Genomic DNA, 20,614 nt, shown 5'->3' on the forward strand with positions numbered 1-20,614 from the left:
AGGGGACATCCAGCAGCCCTTCTACAGATGATCTTGGTGATTGAGCTGGGATATAAGAGTTCAGACAGTTCCCAAGCTTGTCTGATCTGCTTCTTGAAGGCAGAGCTGGTTTACTGAAAGTTAGGGAGCAAGATGGTGCCCTCCCAGCTCTCCCCATAAGGATGGGGTGGGAAATTTGGATGTTTCTGGACCACAGCTCCCATCACACTAGCATAGGAAGCCTGCATTGCGAGGGTTGAGTTCAGATTTTAGCTAAGTTGCATCCTCATTACAAATTCCTGTAAATGATAGGGATAACTCCATATACCATCTTGTGTCTTCATTCCAAGGTACTTGGGGAACAGTACATCGCACTTCCATCCATGATTTATGAAACGGTTTTCCATGGAGATCAGCTGGCATTTAATACGCTGCAATGTTTTTGTAGTGTTTACCCATTCAGTAAAACTTCGCTTACTGGTTTGCGCTGCCAAAGGCAGATTACATTTGAATCTCAACATAAATGTAAAATACAGTGTTCCAAACACAGACATAATCTGCTCCGAATAAAAAACTTTGTGTAGTTTCAGGCGCACAGGATTTTTTTGCCAGCTGTTGTCTGCTCTTGAAACGGCTGTTCCGCTCACCCAAATGTTGGCGTGCAATGTCATTTCCAGGAAGCTGCTCCATCATTTTGACTGAACAACGTTAGAATTTTTTTCTACCAAATCCGAACCCCTCATTATAGATCTATGAGTCTGTAATGCTTCCTCACCGCTGTTTTGCCAAATCAAAAACTCTTTCTTCTGCTGCTAGCATTTGCCATCTATACCATCATCTGTAGAAAGGAGATTGCTGAAAGTATAGAACTGTAGAATATATATTTTTTTAAAAAGAAATTGCAGACCCTGTTACAAATCTGTAATTTGACTGGGTGCTTCATGCGCCAGCAGTTAATTTGACAATCACGGGCACAGTGTGATTAATAAATTGTTATGTAATTGAATGCTTATGCTGGCATTTTTAAATGGGAGTCAGGAAAAAATACAGGGGGGAAATGAACCAAAATGAGCCAGCTGTGAGTGACAGAATAGTCAGGTGCCAAATGTCAATTACAACTGCCTTCTGTTTTTACATGCACAGATATATTCATTGATACAGACATGGAATAACCAAATATGTGGGTGCCCCAGTCATTCATTCATTCATTCATTCATTCATTCATTATTGCTTGCTAGCTTGCTTGCCTTCCACACAGGTCTAAGGGCTACGCATCAAATGCCATAAAACAAGTAAAAACAGTCTTAAAACAGCACAGAAAACAATGGCCGTGAGAGTTTTAATAGCACAAGGATGGAAGACTGAAGAAACCCCAACTAAAGAATCATGGCAAGAAAACATTGATGGACTATGCAGAACTGGCAAAACTGACATACAAGCTACAGGACAAGGATAACTGTGACTTTAAAGATGAATGGGAACCCTTTACAAAGTATTTGAAGACACAACAAAGCAAACTGGACTCCTTGGCTGGTTTTGAATAAACATTCACAAACTTTTTATTGATAATAATCAGCTAAATAGTTTGAGGATCTATACAACTGTGTAACATGCAGAAAACAGCATTTTTAGAGAAATCAAAGATTGGAACTGAGGGAAGTCAGGGGGAGGGGGTGGGTGGGTTCTGTGGGGGGAGGGAGGAAAAATGGGGGGGAATAAGGATGATATATTTCTGGATAATATGTTTTGTTTTAATTTTGAATAAAAAGTTATTTAAAAAAACAGCACAGAAAACAGCAGCTGCTGTGAAAGCTTGTCGGAACACAAAAACGTCTTCAATTGTTTCTGGAATGTGCAGATAGTGGGTGCCTGTTGTATCTCGACTGGAATGCTGTTCCATAAAACAGGGGCAACCACAATGAAAGCCCTGCTCCAAAACAGAAGCCCAAAATTGAGAGGGGAAGGGGCATGTTTAGTCTAGGAGATGCCTGTTCAGAGCAAAGGCAAGCTGAGGACTGAAGAGTGGGAAAGCCTCATTTTACAATGAACTTTACAGGGACGCTTTCATGGGCACCAAACCTTGCAGAACACTGGTGACCTAGGACGTTTTGGAAGATGCATTTTGACACATCTTGGATATTTCTGTACTTTCCATTAAGGAATTGTGTGAATATAGGAGTTAGAAATATGGCTTTGAGGACAACTTTGAATTTCAACAATTGGTTCTAACCACAGGTAGAGAACAAAAGGCTTACTGTCAAATATCATCTCATCATAATGAAAGATATAAACATGGGATGTAAGTTTTAAACCCATTAGGAAAAGACAGCAGGATAGGTATATCAATTATACAATTACAGATTCTGTGGCATAAAATATTCCGAAGGGAGCAAAAAAGCCTATCCTTACACACGTAAAATAACAAGGCAGAGTATTATATAACTGGTATCTGACTCCAAATTGGCTGAATAAGATCTAGAAAAGCAATAATTATAATTGTTGGTTTCATGTTTTGCATACAGGCAGCCCTGTTTAGGGAAATTTTTAATGTTTGATTCTATTTTTAATATTCTGTTGGGAGCCGCCCAGAGTGGCTGGGGAAACCCAGGTAGATGTGTGGAGTATAAATAATATACATTATAATTATAATTATAATTTTATCTGTTTCCTATTTTAGCCAGGACAACACTGTGTCAGCATTTGGCTGAGAACTATTAATTCTTGAGTTTCGTTTAAGGAGTGCTTCAACATACCCACTTAGAGGCCAGGCCTCCTAAATAGTCAATCATCGCAATCACCATTCCAGGACAATCCCATTCTTTTGCATTGCTTCCTTCCCAAAACTATGAAAAGTCTTAGGACCTGAAACTCGGTGGGATTATAGGAAGACTCTAAAAGATTACATAAGCAGCATATGATTTCAAAGACAGCCCTGCCAAAGAGACTCTGCCTGACTGGCCTTCAGAATTCCTGGCTTGGTGCCCATTTTTGCACCACTGAATTCATGGTGATCCCAGAAGGGGTCTTGCTGGGACAAACACAGTCTCTGACTCTGAAATTTCCAGTTTTGGGTGCCTATTTCTTCACCCCCATAGCCATTGGCTTCTGTCCATCAAAGCCCTGACGTGGCTGAGGAAAGTCGTCTTTTTGAATTTATCCTGAATGCTAAGGACCTGCTCTCCCTCTTCCTTTGAAATGGTTCTCAGGCAAACCGTAAACTGTGAAAGGTATGGCTATTCTTCTCTTCCTATTTTCCTCTCTCTCTTGCCAGCATCCCAGCTTCCATTGCTTCATCCTCTCTGCCTTTCCTCTTCAAATTCTGCAGCATCACTGCCCATACTCTTTTAGCCTGCCACCATCTCATTTTTCATTTCCCATCTGCCTCTCATCTTTAGGACAGCTTTTAATATTTAACCCAAAAACTGTGCTTATAAATTGAGCTTTTTCCATAAAAGCTTCTTCCCCAATCTCTCTCTCTCTCTCTCTCTCTCTCTCTCTCTCTCTCTCTCTCTCTCTCTCTTTTTGCTTCCTTCTGAGTGCCTTACAAGGACACTCTACTGCCTAGAAGTTACACATGCTGTGATTCTGTGCATTCTGAAATTATGCAAGTTTAGGTGCCTGTTCCAGCAGCCCATCTTCTGGCTGAGGTCACCCAGTACAGCCTTCCCTGCAGCTTCCAGATGTTCTGGTCTCCAATTCCCTTCAGCTGCAGCCAATATGGCTGGAATCTGAGGACACCAGCACTTGAGCTAATTTTCTCCCAGTTATTTGTGTTCCGTAGAGGCTTATTCCCTGAACATGGAGAAGCTTGCAGAGGTGCAAGCTAGACAACGTCCTCACTTGACTTGAACGGGTTGTATCAATAAACGACTAACCGATGGTTCGTGCTCAGGGGACTTGTACTATTTTACTTATTTGCTTACTAAAAACTGAAGATGGAGCCTAATCAGGGTTTTGAGGTCTTGTTCTTGATGTGCCTCAAAAAATGTACATTCGTTTGTGGGAAATGTAGGAGTAAATTATGTTTCATTAGACCTTTCAGAGTAGTGCTTTAATTATAAGCATATGGGGCACAATTCGGTTGAAACACATTTAAGTCCCATTGATTTCAGGGGAAGTGTTAAGTACATGTCCCCCCAGTGAAGTCAATGGGACTTCAAAGTACTCTGCATTGGCTGCTTTGTATCCCTGCTGTTTAATTATGTTTATGAGGTTATAGCATAACACGCTAAAAGTGTACATTTTTTAAAAGCATCTGTAGTATTTACTGAATTGAGCAGCGGGAGGGAGGCCCTTCAGTCCAATTAATCTTGATAATTTGGGTTGGAGTTTTTGTGCATATTATGAATGCCACCTGAAGGTGATAATTTTAGTGGATAATAAATTTCCTTCAAGCTGTTTTTCAGCCCCATTTTCTATATGGGCCATTAGTAATATGGAAATTGCATAGAGACAGAGAAAATGTTTTCCAAGTGATCACAGATTGCCTTTTTAAAAACCAGGAAGAAGGGGCGGCGGGGGAGCAGAGAGACACCGGTGTCTGGAATCCACATTGCAGTGGTAAGTACTGAAAGGCAACTTTGTGACACAGACAAATGCACAAAAGGCATGACATTTTTTCTTTCGATTGTTTCTGCTGAAGGAGAGCATCCAGGCCACATTTTTTACACCTATGAACTGCGTTGCAGACATGCACGCAGGAAGAAGTACCGTACATCTGAAGTCATGTTTATATCTATCATCTATCTATCTATCTATCTATCTATCTATCTATCTATCATCTATATAAAATTTTATTTATGATTTTCAATTTTATACATGTCAATAATTTTACTATCATTTTAACTTTTCAAAACTCGACTTCCATCCCCCTTTCTGTTCCTTCCCCCCTTTCTGTTCCTTCCCCCCTTTCTGGTTCCTATATATATATATATATATATATATATTTCTGCATATTCCAACTTAACTTAATCATCTTAACTTATTCATCTACTTTAAATGTATACTCTTATAAAACTGCAGATTATTACAATAATCCTGCCAATTTTCTTATCTGTTTAGAGTTCATTTGTGAATATTCCATAAACCACCTCCATTCTTTTATAAAAAGTTTGTTGCCTTATTTTTTTCCCGGTAAGTTTTGCCATTTCTGCATATTCCATAAGTTTTTGTATCTGTTCTTCTGTCGTCGGGACTTCTTCTTCTTTCCATTTTTGGACAAATAACGTTCTTGCTGCTATAGTCGCATACATGAATAAATTTCTATACAGTTTGGGTAGTTCTGTCCCCATAATTCCCAAAGGTCTGGGTAGGTCCATGTGGAAGGATTGCATGGGGAATCTATAACATGACTTCTCCCTTTTGAAGTCATGTTTATAGGTTCCCTGTGCAGTCCTCCCACATGGACCTACCCAGACCCTGAAATCATCTTCAGAGGCCTTTCTTTAGGTACGTCTGGCAAATGCAGTTTGGTGGGTGGCTATTAGAGTGAGGGCCTTTTCAATAGGGGCACCCCACTTATGGAATGCCTTCCTCAGAGAGGTTCGCTTGGCAGGTAAATTACAGTATTTTCAGTGCCAAGTGAATACATTTTCCCATGCTTTTCAGATATCTATCTGTCAGTTTGTCTGTCTATCTATGCATCTACCTATATCTATCTATCTATCCATCTATCTATCTATCTATCATCTATATCTATCATCTATCTATCTATCATCTATATCTATCATCTCTCTCTCTCTCTCTCTCTCTCTCTCTCTATCTCTATCTATCTATCCATCTACTTATTTTACTTTGGATTTGTGGGGAGAGGAGTTCATTCCTGTTGGGTCCTGCAGGGCGCATGCTGGAAAAGCAGACCCATGTGACCAGTAGGATTGAACTCTTCACTAACCAACTGGGGAGCAGAGGGTTCAGTTCTTCTGGGTGCTGCTTCCAAGGAAGGAATGTGCTGGCAAAGCAGAGAGTTCAATTCTGCTGGGTGCTGCTTGGAAAGTGGCAAAAACCAAACGGCTGGTGGAAAATTTGCCAAGTGGAAACAGAATTGCTAGACTCAAAAATTAAGAATTTGTCAAAAATGTATAACTTGCTGTTGAAATGGAACACTCAGGATGAAACGGTGAAATCAGCTATGATTAAATGGACACAAGATGTTGGACATAATATAATGATGGCTGACTGGGAACAGTTATGGACCACAGGTATGAAATTTACGGCATGTAATGCCCTAAGAGAAAACTTAATGAAAATGATTTATAGGTGGTACATGACACCAGTCAAGCTTGCAAAAATTTACCATTTGCCTGAAAATAAATGTTGGAAATGTAATGAGACTGAAGGCACACTCTTTCACCTTTGGTGGACGTGTCCAAGGATTAACACATTCTGGGAGATGATTTATAAAGAAATGAAAAAGGTATTTAAATATACCTTCTTGAAGATACCAGAGGCCTTTCTCCTGGGCATGATCGGCCAATTGGTGCCAAAGAAGGATAGAACTTTTTTTATGTACGCAACAACAGCAGCAAGAATACTCATCACAAAGTATTGGAAGACACAAGATTTGCCCACCTGGGAAGAATGGCAGATGAAGTTGATGGACTACATGGAACTGGCGGAAATGACTGGCAAAATCAAAAAATCAAAAATGTTTATTCGGCTTTACGCCCAAATCACAACACACAAAACAAATCAAATAAAACAGCAGTCTCGTACAAGCCACAAGTAATATAACACAATTCACAGCTCACAAGGACAAATATTGGCAAATCAAAACAGAAATTTAAGATTAAAGTTAAAAATTTGGGCACTACGCTAAAATCAATATCTGATGTCAATATCAAAAATTCTTATAACTATCAATAATCAGCTAACATTCCATTCCGTCTCTTATACGAGAGAACGGCTGTTAGGAATTTAGCAACCTGTAGAGTAATATAAGGATCTACATCTTGAAGAACCCAGGCAAGCTGTAGGTCTACTGGTTTGTCAGCCATAGGCTGGATTATGGAGTTTAGTATACTAGCACGAGCTGAACTGTACATAGGGCAGATAAACATAACATGATGTAAAGATTCAGATGTTTTCATTTCACAAGCACACATTGAAGGGACTTGGCCCTTAGTGAATCTATGTCTCAGCACATTTGTTGGAAAGACATTGAACCTGGCTCTAATGAAGGCATATCGGTGAGATGCGGCTATAAGCGATGTTAAATAGGACGGAGCACGATAGATAGGGGTTATGCCGAGATTTAACGGCGAGCAGGCTCCACCACCAGCTAAGAAATTTTGGTATAGCTCCACATCATCCAGCCTTTGATTTATACACCTTTTTGCCGCGTTTAGATCCAGTTTGAGCAATTCCGTGGGCGAGATCTCATAGGACAGCAATTTGGCATGGATTTTTCCTGACCACAAATTTGTGAAGTCATCCCGCCACATGCATTGAATGAGATAGTGGTTCGGGAGTTTATGCCATAGGGATATCCAATAAATCAAAACTCTCCTCCATAAAACTAACTCCACTGAGGGGATCTTCATTTCTAAGCGAATAGCCGCATTACTTACGCATGTTGGTAGTTTTAAAAGTCGGCGTAAGAATTGGCTTTGAAGCGACTCTAAAGGTGAAAGGTTTGCAAAGGCAGCCCATAAAGGTGCAGCATAGGCCATTGTGGCCATCACTTTGATGCTATACACTTTCAAGGCCGCAGGGATGAATAAGGCCCCCTCAGAGTAGAAAAAACGGAGGAGGGAGTGTGATAGGGCTTTTGTCTTGTTTTGAAGATATTCAACGTGCGCTTTCCACCCTAAATTATATTGAAAATAAATTCCTAAATATTTAAATTTATGTACTTGTTCGATTTTCGTGCCCTCCAATTTCCATGAATATAATTTTCGACTCCTTGAAAATATCAGTACTTTGGACTTGGTGTGGTTGATAGACAGATGATTAGAATGGCAATATGACGCAAAAATCTTTAGTGCCCTCCTTAAACCCACTCTGGAGTAAGAGAGTAGTACCGCATCATCTGCATAGAGAAGTAAAGGACAACGATAATCTGCTATACGGGGGGTGTGGATAAATTTTTGTGAGTCGATTAATGGGTTCCTCATATCACTGATAAATAAGTTAAAAAGAAGAGGCGCTAAAATACAACCCTGGCGTACACCCTTATTTACTGGCACTGGGTTAGTTAGGTCTCCAGCAGGGGATATTCTTACCCTGGCCACGGACCCGGCATGAAGTTGGGAGATAAGCCACAGGAGCCTTCTATCTATTCCCCAGCAGGCAAGTTTATCCCATAGTAATTGCCTCGGAATACTATCAAACGCAGCTTTCAAATCTATGAAGGCTGCGCAAAGTTGGCCCCGTCGAGGTGTCGAGTATTTCCGGGCTAAGTGATAAAGAATAATTGCCTGATCTGTTGTGGATCGGTTTAATCTAAATCCAGCTTGCTCATGCCCAATCAGGTCAGCCTCAGCTGACCACTTCATCAGCCTTGCCAGCAAAAAACGGGCATATATTTTCCCAATGGACGATAGCAGACTGATATTCCGGTAATTCCCTGGGTCACCGGGAGGGCCTTTTTTGTAGATAGGAATTATAATGGCCTCCTTCCACGTTCCTGGTATTAAGCCCGTGGCATTTATTGCGTCAAACGTTTTAGCTAAAATCCCTGCCCACCATGCAGAATGTAGCTTTATAGCCTCAACAGGGACCAAATCTGGCCCAGGGGCCTTACCAGTTTTCAGCTCAGCTATCAATTCTAGGATTTCAGCAGGGTCGGTATTGGGCCAGACGGGAAGGGGATTAGAAGGTCTCCAGTGAGTGGCCGGAGCTTCTGCCACTGAGAAATATTTTCTCAGGAACTGCTCCCATGTAGGGGCCGGGATCACCGTTAAGGGGTATTTTGTGTTTCTTCCCTTTATTAAGGACCAAAATTTCCGGGAGTTATGAGATTTTGAGGCAGAAATTATAGTCTGCCAGCGATTTAAATGCCATTCCCGTTTGGCCGATTTCTGGGCCTGTTTGTATGCTTTTTTAGCCAGGGAATAAGATGGAGGTAAGGCCAAAGCGCCGGAAAGTTTATAGTCATTATATATTGTATGTAGATGGAGTCTGGCTAGTTTACAAGCAGAGTTGAACCAAGGGGCGCCAAATTTAAAATAATCGTTTTTAACTCCATAGCTTGGAGAAGTAAAAAAGCGAGTTAAAACTTCTATCAGGCAAGAGAAAAAATTCATACAGGTGATAGGATCACGCGGGACTATTCCTACGTCCGGCTGATCACCAGGAAACTTTTCTCGGATAAAATCCGTATATCTATGGGCGAGGGCAGGGGACCATCTAATCCCCTTTATTTTAGTGGACGGCTCCACAATCACCGGGATTGGGTGGGAGCGCTCGAGCAGGTGCCAGTCAACACATAACTTGGTTGTCAGGGGAAGATGGTCACTAAATTGGGCATTATCAATTTTAAAAGAGGTGACATTCAAAAATAGATCCCGGGAAACCAATACATAGTCAAGAACACTGTTTGATTTTAACCCCAGATGGGTGAACTCTCCTGGTATATCTGGAGGACACCTGCCATTTAATATAATTAAATTAAGGCGTAAAGCCATCTGGTAAAGCATCACTCCCGCCTTATTGACTTTTACATCCTTTGATATTCTGGTGGGGATATATACTAGATCGTAGGTTTGAGCGCCGGGGTCGACCCACCATTTAGACTTTATAAGAGCCTCCCGATTTGAGGCTATCCGAGCGTTAAAATCGCCTCCGGTAATGGAGGGGACATTAGGATATTTAAGATAACAAGAAAGTAAAAAATCCTCTAGGGATTCCCATCTAGAAGTAAGATCAGCTGCTAACCCTCCCGGGGGGAAATAGACATTTGTAACCAATAAAGAGAAGTTTCCACCAGAGATCAGTCCGGTAATAGCATAAGGCGGAAATGTGTGCACTAGTGAAAGTTTAGCCCGAAGTTTAAGGGAGATACCAATTGTAAGGCCACCTTTAGGGCGGCCACCATTCATTGACGGGCTAGCAGGCAGACATATAAACTCAAAGCCATTTAACTCAATTTCCTCCTCCACCCAAGTTTCTTGTAATAGTATGATAAAAAAGGAATTAATATATTTTTGGAATTCTGGATCTGATTTTTTACTTTTCCATCCAGCAATGTTCCAACTTAATATTGAAGGCTGGGGTTTCCTCGTTCCTCCAATTGACTGTCATTCGGAAGGTTGGCTCAACTTTAATACGGGAAGAGGGGAGCCAATAAAAAAATCAGTTATCTTCCTCTGATGAAAAACCTCTCGTAAAAGCTGAGTGGGAGGATTTACAAGGTTGTCTGACTGTTGAACTTGGCCACTCGATCTACTAGGAGTAGGACCTTGAGCAGGGGCGGCCCCCTTTTCCAAAAGAGTTTGGTGGGCCACCCGGTGTGGTCCATCTATCTCGTCAGAAGTTTGGTCTCTCTGTAGTCTGCTACTGGTCTTTTGGGCTACTTGATTTATGTGGCCTGTTGGATCTTCAATCAGTTCCGTCACTGGTCTTGCTGTTGAATCCATAATACTCCGCAAAGAGGAATAAGGCTGGGCGAGTGGGCTATTTGGGAAGGTTGGCAAAGGCACCTCTTCTCTTGATTGGTCAGTGCTATAAGAAGGTTCCAGGTCTGGCATCGATGAATGTGTAGAAGGGGATTTTTCCTGTTGTGTGCTGCTTTCTTCAGGTATGTTTATCAAGGGACGGTCATGTAAATCTATTAAGAGCACGGAGGGTTGTTCTGGTTGGAGGGAAGGACTGGTAGTTGCTTCTTGGGGTTGTATCTTATCCTCCATTACCGACATACATTTAGCATTAGATATTGCGATATCCATATGAACTGGTTCTTCTAGGATATCATGCTCGCTGTACATAGGTATTCTGGTGCTGAGCTTCCTGATAAGTTGGGTTTTAAGCGATTCGAGTCTATTAATAATTTCTTTTTGTTCCACCGCTGGTAAATCTGCAAAGGAGGCAATGAGTTCGATCTCTTCTGGTGGTGTCAGGCCACTTTCCGGATGGTCATTGTTCTTTGCTAGGGGAGTGGAGGCCACATGACTCATCTCCTGGGGGAGAACACCCACTCCGGTGGCCACTGGTGGATCGGGTTTAGCAGATTTTAAGCCCTCTTTGGTTATTGCCTCCAACAGTAGGGGTTTAGGCGTAGGGTCTATAAAGGCTCTCGTTGGTGCTATACCACAGCGAAACAAAAAAGCTTTCCTTCGTAATATGGTAGTGGGAATTTTTGTGGATTGGAACGCAAGCAGGACTCTCTGTGATTTATGATGATAGACAAGGGGGAGGACTGCACAGAGGTCAATCTGTGTTGCCTCCATATTTAAAAGCACCATTAGGAGTTCCTTGGCACCGGCCAGAGTTCTCCATCTTGGGTCCCCATTTTGTATAGTTAGGCACACTTTCCTTGGTGTTAAAATCAAGGATTGATGACCTAATTGAAGGTTAAGGTTGTATTTAAATTTGTCAGTACGTTTGTTATTTAAGGACAAACTCCTCGTCCCCTTCCTCTCTTCAAGAGACTTAACACCGGCTGACGCTGGAGAGGTAGTAACTAGCTTTTGTTGGAGGCTGTGCAGCTGGGACGAAAGATCATCTAGTCTTTTGAATATACAGTGCAAAGTTTTGATTATTAAATGGGACTGTTCAAATGTCATATGATTGGCTGTGCCAAGGACCAGTTCCTCCTTCTGAGGAGAGACTACACTCTTACTGTTGCCCAAATCGCTTGTCATTTGAGGTATTATTTGCTCTTCGTCTTTAAGTGCTGACACGCAATCAATCAGAGGGTTAAAACGGTTCTGAGTTTCTACCGTGTAGGAACAATCCAGTAGATTACTCCCTTCCTTAAAGTGACATGGTTCCACCCTTGTTTGTTTTGATCTCGGAAAGGGAACAGGGACTGTCTCCTCAGAGTCTCTAAGACGTTTCCCATATCCCATAATTCAGATATCGAGTAGAGGGGGGATAGTATTTTAACGTCAACTCAGGTGATAAATATTTCCTTCAAGCCTGCCAGCACTTGCAGTGGGGGTATATTTCACTGCCTGTTCATATGAAAGTCGGCGTCTTCACCTTCACCCTCACAGTCCGGCAATTTAGTTCGACAAGGAGACTACCGGTAAGCAACACAGACCATTCCTTTGAAGTCCTACTCCCACCAGGACTAAGACTAATATAAAATTCTCCTTCGGAGCTTATCGCAGGGCCCACCGTGGGTCGGTCTCAGATAAAAGGGAAACTCCCGAAGGCCTCACCAGTAGTGTTGGTTTGACTTTCTTCCTCTGTTTGGCCAGCGCTCTGTTCGGAGGTAGATAGTGGCTTCCCTCGACCTGCTCTGCTCCGCCGTACTCCAGTAAAACAATAAAACAATAAAAACAATAAAACAATAAACTAAAAGCAAAGGGAAGAGAGGAGGTGATAAAACCACTGTTAAGACGTTAAAACTGATAGTTTAAAACCAGGAAGTGGCTAAAAACTACTTTAAAAACTACTTAAAAGCTTAACTAAAAGCAGAGGAGTCTGACTAGGCTGCTGTGTCCGTCGCCATCTTGGCTCCTCCGAAATGACTGGCAGAATCCGAGACCAGGGAGAGGAGTCGGTGGAAGAAGATTGGAAAAAGTTTAAAGACTATCTACAGAAATATTGTAAAATTAATGAATGTTAGAAAAATGTTGAAATGAAGTTGTATGGCTTTAGTAGAAATATTATAAGGAATTAAGTACAGATAGGTTAATAGAGTATTAAAGGAAAAAATGAGGTTAGAATGAGTTAAGATAATTATAGGATAGAAAACAGAGGAAGATGGAAAGGAATTGCTGAAATAATTAACAGAAGTGGAATACAAAAAGGGAGGTGTGAGGAGGTCGTGGAAATAAGTGAATGAAAGATGGGATAATGAAATTGTTTGATTTATTTTATTGTCTTTGTCTTGTTTTGTTAATTTGATATGTTGCATTGTATTGTTTTTCTTTTTCTTTTTTTCCTTCTTTTTTTTAGTGTCTTTGGAAAAATAATAATTTTTTTTTTATAAAAAAAAAGAAAATTTGCCAAGTGGAAAAATTCCTACCCGGCCCCACAAAATATGGCGGCCAACGATTGTTCATAGCAATGTCATATCAGAGCAAAACCTGAAAAGAGGGTGGGTGGGTTGGGAGATCCGGCAAAAGGGCAAGAGAGGAGGGCCCTCCTGGCCACATCACAGTTAAATATCCCATAGCTACGCTGCCTCCCAGAGTTGATTGATCAGCAGGGCCCCGCCCAGAGCCTGTGATGTAGCTGGGTCAATGCGGAAGGGGCTATCAACTCTCCGCCCCCCTTGCCGCATCACTGTTGATTTCTGGCTGCCCGGCCTCAATGCCACCCACCAGAAAAAGTGAGCGGACTTACGTGCCAGGACCCCGTGACCCACAGTTCCCTCATGGTCAATAAATACACAGACATGAATATTTTGGTTTATGGGTTCAAATAGGCCACAACTTTATTGGGTAGGCACTGCTGACGCAGACCTCTCCTCTCACACGGGTCAACTTTTGACATTTGAGAAAGACTGCCCACCTTTCAGTCACTTGGGCTGGACCTAGACAAATCAAAGAAGCGTTGTAGTTAAACACGTTGCAAACTGTGTATGAGAAATCGGGTTGGCAAAAAATGGAACTCCACAGTGCCATCTGGTGCCACAGTGTTAGGATGAATAAACAACGCATATAAAACAATTTTTCTTTGCCAGTTTAGCTGAGTCCCTGATGTCAACATGATGGCACACCCTATGCACTATGAGGGTGGAAGGAGATAATGATCTGACCCACTAGGCCAGAAAGGACCCCCATCCCTGCCCTACCATTAGGTGGCCATTTCAGGTTGTTAGGTGCTTAATTTATCCTTGTTTCATTGTTACTGTCTGTCAGGGTCCATGCTACAATGAGGGGGCATGGTGGGAGCCGCCTCTCCCCCTAACCCTGAATCTCTCCAGGAGCACAGTATAGATTTAGAACAGTGGTTTGCAGAGGGGCATAGTTCAGAAGGCAAAAGCTGGGAAATACTGGATGGGGAACAGCTAGAAGAAGAAACACTGGAAGAGAGAGAGTTAACAGATTCACAGTCGTTGGATAGCAGTCCTCCTCACCACGGTTGAGAAGAGCTCAGAAAGTCTCAGAACAGAAAGTGCAGTGGGTACAAGATCAGATTACAAGACGTAGGAGCGACGTAGATTAACAGGGATGGAGGGAGGGTAAGACTTAATTTGGAGCACCACCATTTCTAGAGAGATGTGGTTTTTTTGTCTCTCGCTGTGATTATTAAAGAATCTAACTGCTAAGAAGATTCCTTTTCCTTTGTTCTGCTTATTTACAGCCATGGGGAAGGAAGCCGCTTCCCTGAAGCCCAAGACTGTCAGAAAGGAAAATAAAGGCTTTGGGCATTGTTTAACTCATGTCAGTGCCAAAATACCTCGATCAGCTTTGCATAATACATACCTTTGCTTTAATGGGGTGGTTGCACCAGACCACCATTCTCAGCTCCATTCTGTGCTCAGCCCTTAGACTGAAGTGGGCCAACCATAGAAAGAAGAATGAAACCAGGAAATATGGGTGGATGAATCCGTCACTGTCAGTTTCTTTCCGTTTCTCTTTTTTTCCAGTCTTCTGATCATTCTCCCACATTTCTGCATCAGTTTGAAAATTGTCCTCATGAAAATTTGACAGATTTCAATGTGCATTTCTCCTAATAGACACATGATTGTGTGCAATTTTATGTAATACACACTTTTCTTTACAAGCATCACAATATAAGGTATTTTTGTATATTAGTTTTACCAAGATGCATTTTGAAAGCAGGCTTTCCTCTAATATGCAAACTTTTCTACACATTTTTTTTCTTGTACTGCTGCACTGCAAAATTCAGAGCAGTGCGAATTTTGAATAATAGCTGCCTTTCCATTCATATATTTTCAGGAATTGTGAATTAGGTAGTTTCCCATTAAAATGCAAGCCAAGCAAATTTCTCCCTTATTCCTAGTAGGGAGTAGGTAAAAACTCACTTCATTGTTCTATATTATATTTCAAGAAAACAATTAAACCAGAGGGGTTGAAACAGAAAGCACTCTATGTTGCCTTCTTTAACAACAAAAATCATATTCAGCTTTTATCAACAGCATTATTTTATTTAAAATGAATGTTATGACAAGGTTCAGCTTTTATTTTATCAAGTTGCCATTTTCAGATCTTCTGCATGCTGAGACGGAGTCAGAGCATTGGTGATGAAATGTTTTGTTTTTGGATAATTTCTTATTATTTTTAATATACCAAAAAGTCTCAAAGGATGCAGAAAAAGCTTTGCAGTAGATTATTGGAGAATTTTTCAGGACAGGAGAGCAACTTAGAGTAAAGACTAAAGAGTTCATTTGGTATTCTTCATATGTGTAAAATTAAAATTGACAGGATGTAAATATATTATTCACCAATATGTAATTGAAAAGTAGCCCACGTACAATTTTTCTTATTATTTTTCCTATTAAATCTGTAATAGGAAGATAATTTGTAATCTTAACATTGCTTCTAATTTCCCCAACCCAAAGCAGAATACATATTATATCTGTGCAAAACCACTTTCAATATTTTTCTGCAGGGTATATGGCAATTAAACAATATAGCTAGTTGGGGTTTTGTGCAAATAAGCAATAATTATTTAGAGACAGCTTTTGGAGGTACTGTCTTAATTGCAGAAAACTCTATCCACACTGAAGAGGAAAGCACCTTACCAAAATATACTGCATTAAAACTTTTAAGCCATTTCAGAGTAGGCATTATGTCCTCCTTCACTGCTTTCTTTGATATATTTGTGTTGTTCTGGAGAGCTGTCCTCTCTCCCAGACCGCTTCTTTGCTACTGATGGTCGCTACACTGAGGGGAAAGAAAGATCCTGTTTGCCATCAGAGATAGTTGTTTCCATCTTCCTTGCTCCACTCTCTGGCTCTAGTAACCTGGTGACAGAAGAACTGGCTCAGAGAGAAGGGGATTCTAGCCGGTTAAGAAGGGCACCATCTCTAGGGGGCCCTGGGGGCCTGAGCACCCACATTTTTTGTTGTGGATGCTCAGCACCCACACCACAGGGCCCCCAAAGCAACTTCTGGTGCCTTGTGAAACACTGGAAGTCATGTCCAAGGCCTCACGAGACCTCAGAACCTGGCTTCTGGTGCCCCATCATGCACTCTGGCCACCCATCATCTGGGGCTCAAGTCATGCCCCTGCCTGTTAAGTTCCAAAACTAGTAAACTGGTAAAAAATGTAGAAAGGAGATTGTTTGGTGCTCCTCAGCATGGACTACTTCACAATGTGAAGGCATTGAGTAATGCTAATAGATGTACTGACCGGCTTTATGTTCAATTTTTTATGTATTTTAGATGAACCGTTGAATTGTTTAGTGAATTGAATATGGCACCCTCTTCCAGGTGGTGGTGCCCTCCATCTCCCTTCTGCCCCAGTCATCCCAATTGATAGAGGTGATAGGAGTTGGGTGTCCAGCAACATCTGAAGAGCACCACATTGGTGGTGGGGCAGAAGAGCTGAAAATAATAACATCTGGCAACCAATAGGTAGTCTGGGACACAAATTTTCACAGCCTGCTAGTGGCTATGCTGGCTCATTTACCAGAAGTGATGTACTGTGCACTGGGAGGCTTAGTTTGGTCAGAATCAAGTATACACTTCCAGAGTTAATGCTAAATACATTACAGTGGTACCTCTGGTTACATACTTAATTCGTTCTGGAGGCCCGTTCTTAACCTGAAACTGTTCTTAACCTGAAGCACCACTTTAGCTAATGGGGCCTCCCGCTGCTGCCGTGCCGCCGCTGCACGATTTCTGTTCTCATCCTGAAGCAAAGTTCTTAACCCAAGGTACTATTTCTGGGTTTGTGGAGTCTGTAACCTGAAGTGTATGTAACCTGAAGCGTATGTAACCTGAGGTACCACTATACTTTTGGTAAATGAGCTACCATAGCTGCTATGGCCATGAAATTTTGTGTCCTGGGCGTTTAAGACTCGTCTACCTATGTACTATCTGAAACCAAAGGGGTGCATTGGTTGCCAGATGTGAAATATATTGACATTATTTCAGCTTTCCTGCCCCACTGTGGCTCCTCCTGTGCTCAACAAATCATAATAGTCTTGAGCCTGGAACAGGATATTACAGCTAGCATCCAACCCCTTTATAGCCACATTTTCTGGAAACCTAGGGATACATATTATTACAGTGGGTTAAGATTCCTTCCTGCTGTATTTTCATCCAACTAGCTTTCTTACAGATAAAAAACCAACAACAACTGTAATAACCAATCACTCAGAATCAAATAAAAAAACGAGACTTCGAGTAATGCTAGGCAGTCTCTAGTTTTTTGAGCCTGGTGTGGCAGGCATGATCCAGGTGATGAGAGTGGGAAGGTGAGATGGGAGACGCCAGTCTCTTCTGCATCAGTAAACTTTGGCAGCTGTCAGAACATGTTTTCTTGAATGACAAGAGCCTTCACAATCAGGGTGTCCATCAGTTAGCATGCACCTACGAAGTCCAGACTCAAATAGTGGTCAGGATCAAGAGTCCATGACCAATCCATTCTGTCCTCAGTGAATAGTATAAGCATGCACCTTTTTAAAAAATATGCATCTATCATGAACTTAATTTTTTGTGTAAAGAGAGCTCAAGGTGGATTAGATCGAAGATGAGAACAATACATGCTATCTTAGCTGGGAAGGATACTTGATGAAAGTCGCCACTACTGCTTCTCACTCACTACGAGATAATGTACCTAAATCGGGGATGAGATATCTGTAACCTTCCAGGTGTTGGACTCCAACTCCCATCAGCCCAAGCCAGTGTGGCCAATGATCAGAGACAATAGGAAATGTAGTCAGCAAGAATAATAGAATCACAGATTTGGAAGGATCATATAGTCCAAACCCCATCAATGCAGGAATATGCGGCTGTGCCTTATGGGGACTGAACCTGCAACCATGGCCTTATCAGTACCGTGCTCTAACCAACTAAGGTATACAGCAAGTATCTAGAGGACCACAGGCTCCCCACTCCTGACATAAAGGAATGTTGGTATAGTTACTTTTGGTTTGAGGAGGCCCTGGTGTGCCCACGTATCTGTGGGTGTACCCTAGCAAGCATACCTGGCAGCAGTGGTGGTTAGCAGTAGCAGTGCTCTGAGCAGTGACAGCTGGCTGAGGGTGGCCATTTTAATTTCCCACAGTTATTCTTTCGCCTGCCTTTCTCAAAACCACTTTCTGAAATTTTCGTTTATACCTGCCAACCCAATTATTTAGCTGTTCTCCATCAAGCTTTCCCAGTCACCGACGCTCATTGCCAAAGAAATCTTTTTAATTATTTTGAATGCAATAAAGTGTGCCAAATTTTCTCCATAACTACTTATCACTCTCCTAGATTAGGGTATAATAACCTCTTTACTTTTCCCATTCTTCTGTTTCTAAGATACTACTGATTAAATCATGTTACCATTGCTGTCCTCTGACACGTGCCTTGAAATTCACTAAATAAACCATTTCTTGTCATACGAGAAGCATGTATCCTTTGAACCAATAAGGCATTTTGTAAAGCCATGATGGCCTACATTTCAATCTCTGTGTTTTCTTCTCCTGCTCGTGACCTCCTACATTGCATCCCCCGCCATGAAGACATTTGCTGTTTCCTTCTCAGGAAACTTCTTATGGTAATACTGCACTTGAACTCCCCATGTGCCTCTTATTCCTACCTCATATGAATCTGCATTTAAATGGCTGTTTTTCTACACAGCCCATCAGCACTGATTTACTCAGGAAGCAAATCTCATATATTATAACCAGGATTTAATTTCTGAAAAGGAGAGGTGCTGGAACTCAAGCTCATTTGTAAGGCATGCTCCAACCACCCTGTACGTCACACAAACATTTCTTTCTTCATGGACTAGAACACTACAGGTTCTACACTGCATGTTGGGGTTCTGAGCCATAGGTGGCTTATATAGGTCCAAACCAGCACTTCAGATTGATTATGGAAACCAGTTAGTGCCCTGACTGCACTAGCTAATGATTTGTTTCTGGGCTCAAATCAAAGTGCTGGTTTTGACTCATAAAGCCTTATCCAACTCAGAACCCCTGTTGCTCACGAACCACCTATCCCCGCATGAATAAACCTGGGTCCTGCTGGCCTTCATCAGAGGTCCTTCTCAGTGTGCCTTACCCAATAAAGGTGTGGAGGGTGGCTCCATAAGAAGACCCACATGCTGTCTTCCATTGAGTTGAGATTCCTGCATTGCAGGTGGTTGGACTTGATGACGGTCTGAATGCCTTCCAGCTCTACAATTCTAGAATTTAATGATTTTCTGGCAAGCAGGAACCAATCCCTGGATCTCTTGGTGTTGAGCGAGGTGTGACTGGCCAAGTGAACTAGAGTGACAACTCTGATTCTCTGGCCCACTCTGCAGGTATGTTAAGTCAAGGTACAGCACCACACCAGTGTTCGCTGCAACTTCCACTGGTTCATTCCTCTAATTGGCCATCAGAATGAGGCCTCCACGAAGCAGCCAAAAGAGGCAGCTCTGCAAGGAAGGACTTGCCAGGGAAAAGCCCAGTGGAGGAGATGGTGAGGCAATGGTGGGAAGAGGCGGAAGCCATCTGGAACCAGGCACTTATGAAGTGAACTACCACCACAAACACACAAAGCTGAACTTACCTAGAGGTGAATCTGCACACTTGGGTTAGGGGGAAATATTGATATGTGCCAGGTCAGAGAATCTGGGCCCCTTTCAGGCAGCTACAATTCATGAAGTGGTCACCCAGGAAATCTTTTTCATTGTCATTGATGGGATCACCCAGTGATCAGGGGCAGCCTGTGCTCAGCTCTAAGTCATGAAGCCACAAGATCTGTAGCAGCCACTGTTTTGGGCACAAGTCCCATGGTGATCACAAATTTTTTTTACCACGAGTCTCATGATCAACTATGAATCTAGAGGCAACCACTGATGTAGCTATGATTCAATGGCAATGGCCATTTTGACCATGATTCATGTGCATCATCATTATCATTTATTATTTGTACCCCACTCATCTGACTGGGTTGCCCCAGCCACTCTGGGTGGCTATAACTTTGGCTACAACTCATGCAGCAGCTGCCATTTTGGCTATGATTCAGGCGATCCCATTGAGAATGAGAGTCATGTGGAGGTGACCAAATTTGGATCAATACATATAGCATGCATCAGTTTTTCTGCAATACCTGGCACTAGCAGAGGGCAACAGAGTACTTCTATATACTGAGCAAAGCATGATCCCTTACTTAATTAAAACACCTTTTAATTTTGTTTGTGGAATGCTGTCCCAAGGGTAGAACATCTGACATCATCCTTGTCAACTTTCAGGCAAGAAGCTAAACATTTTTATTTACCCAGGCTTTTTGTGTTTACATTAGCCTCTATTGTGGTGCCCATCTTTTAGGGTGGTGATGTAGGACTTATCCCTTCTGTTGTATTGCTAAATGAACATTTTAGAAATTTTGCATAGTATGTTGTGTTCTTCT

This window comes from Podarcis pityusensis (assembly GCF_964106645.2).
Source record: "Podarcis pityusensis genome assembly, chromosome: 7".
NCBI lineage: Eukaryota > Metazoa > Chordata > Lepidosauria > Squamata > Lacertidae > Podarcis > Podarcis pityusensis.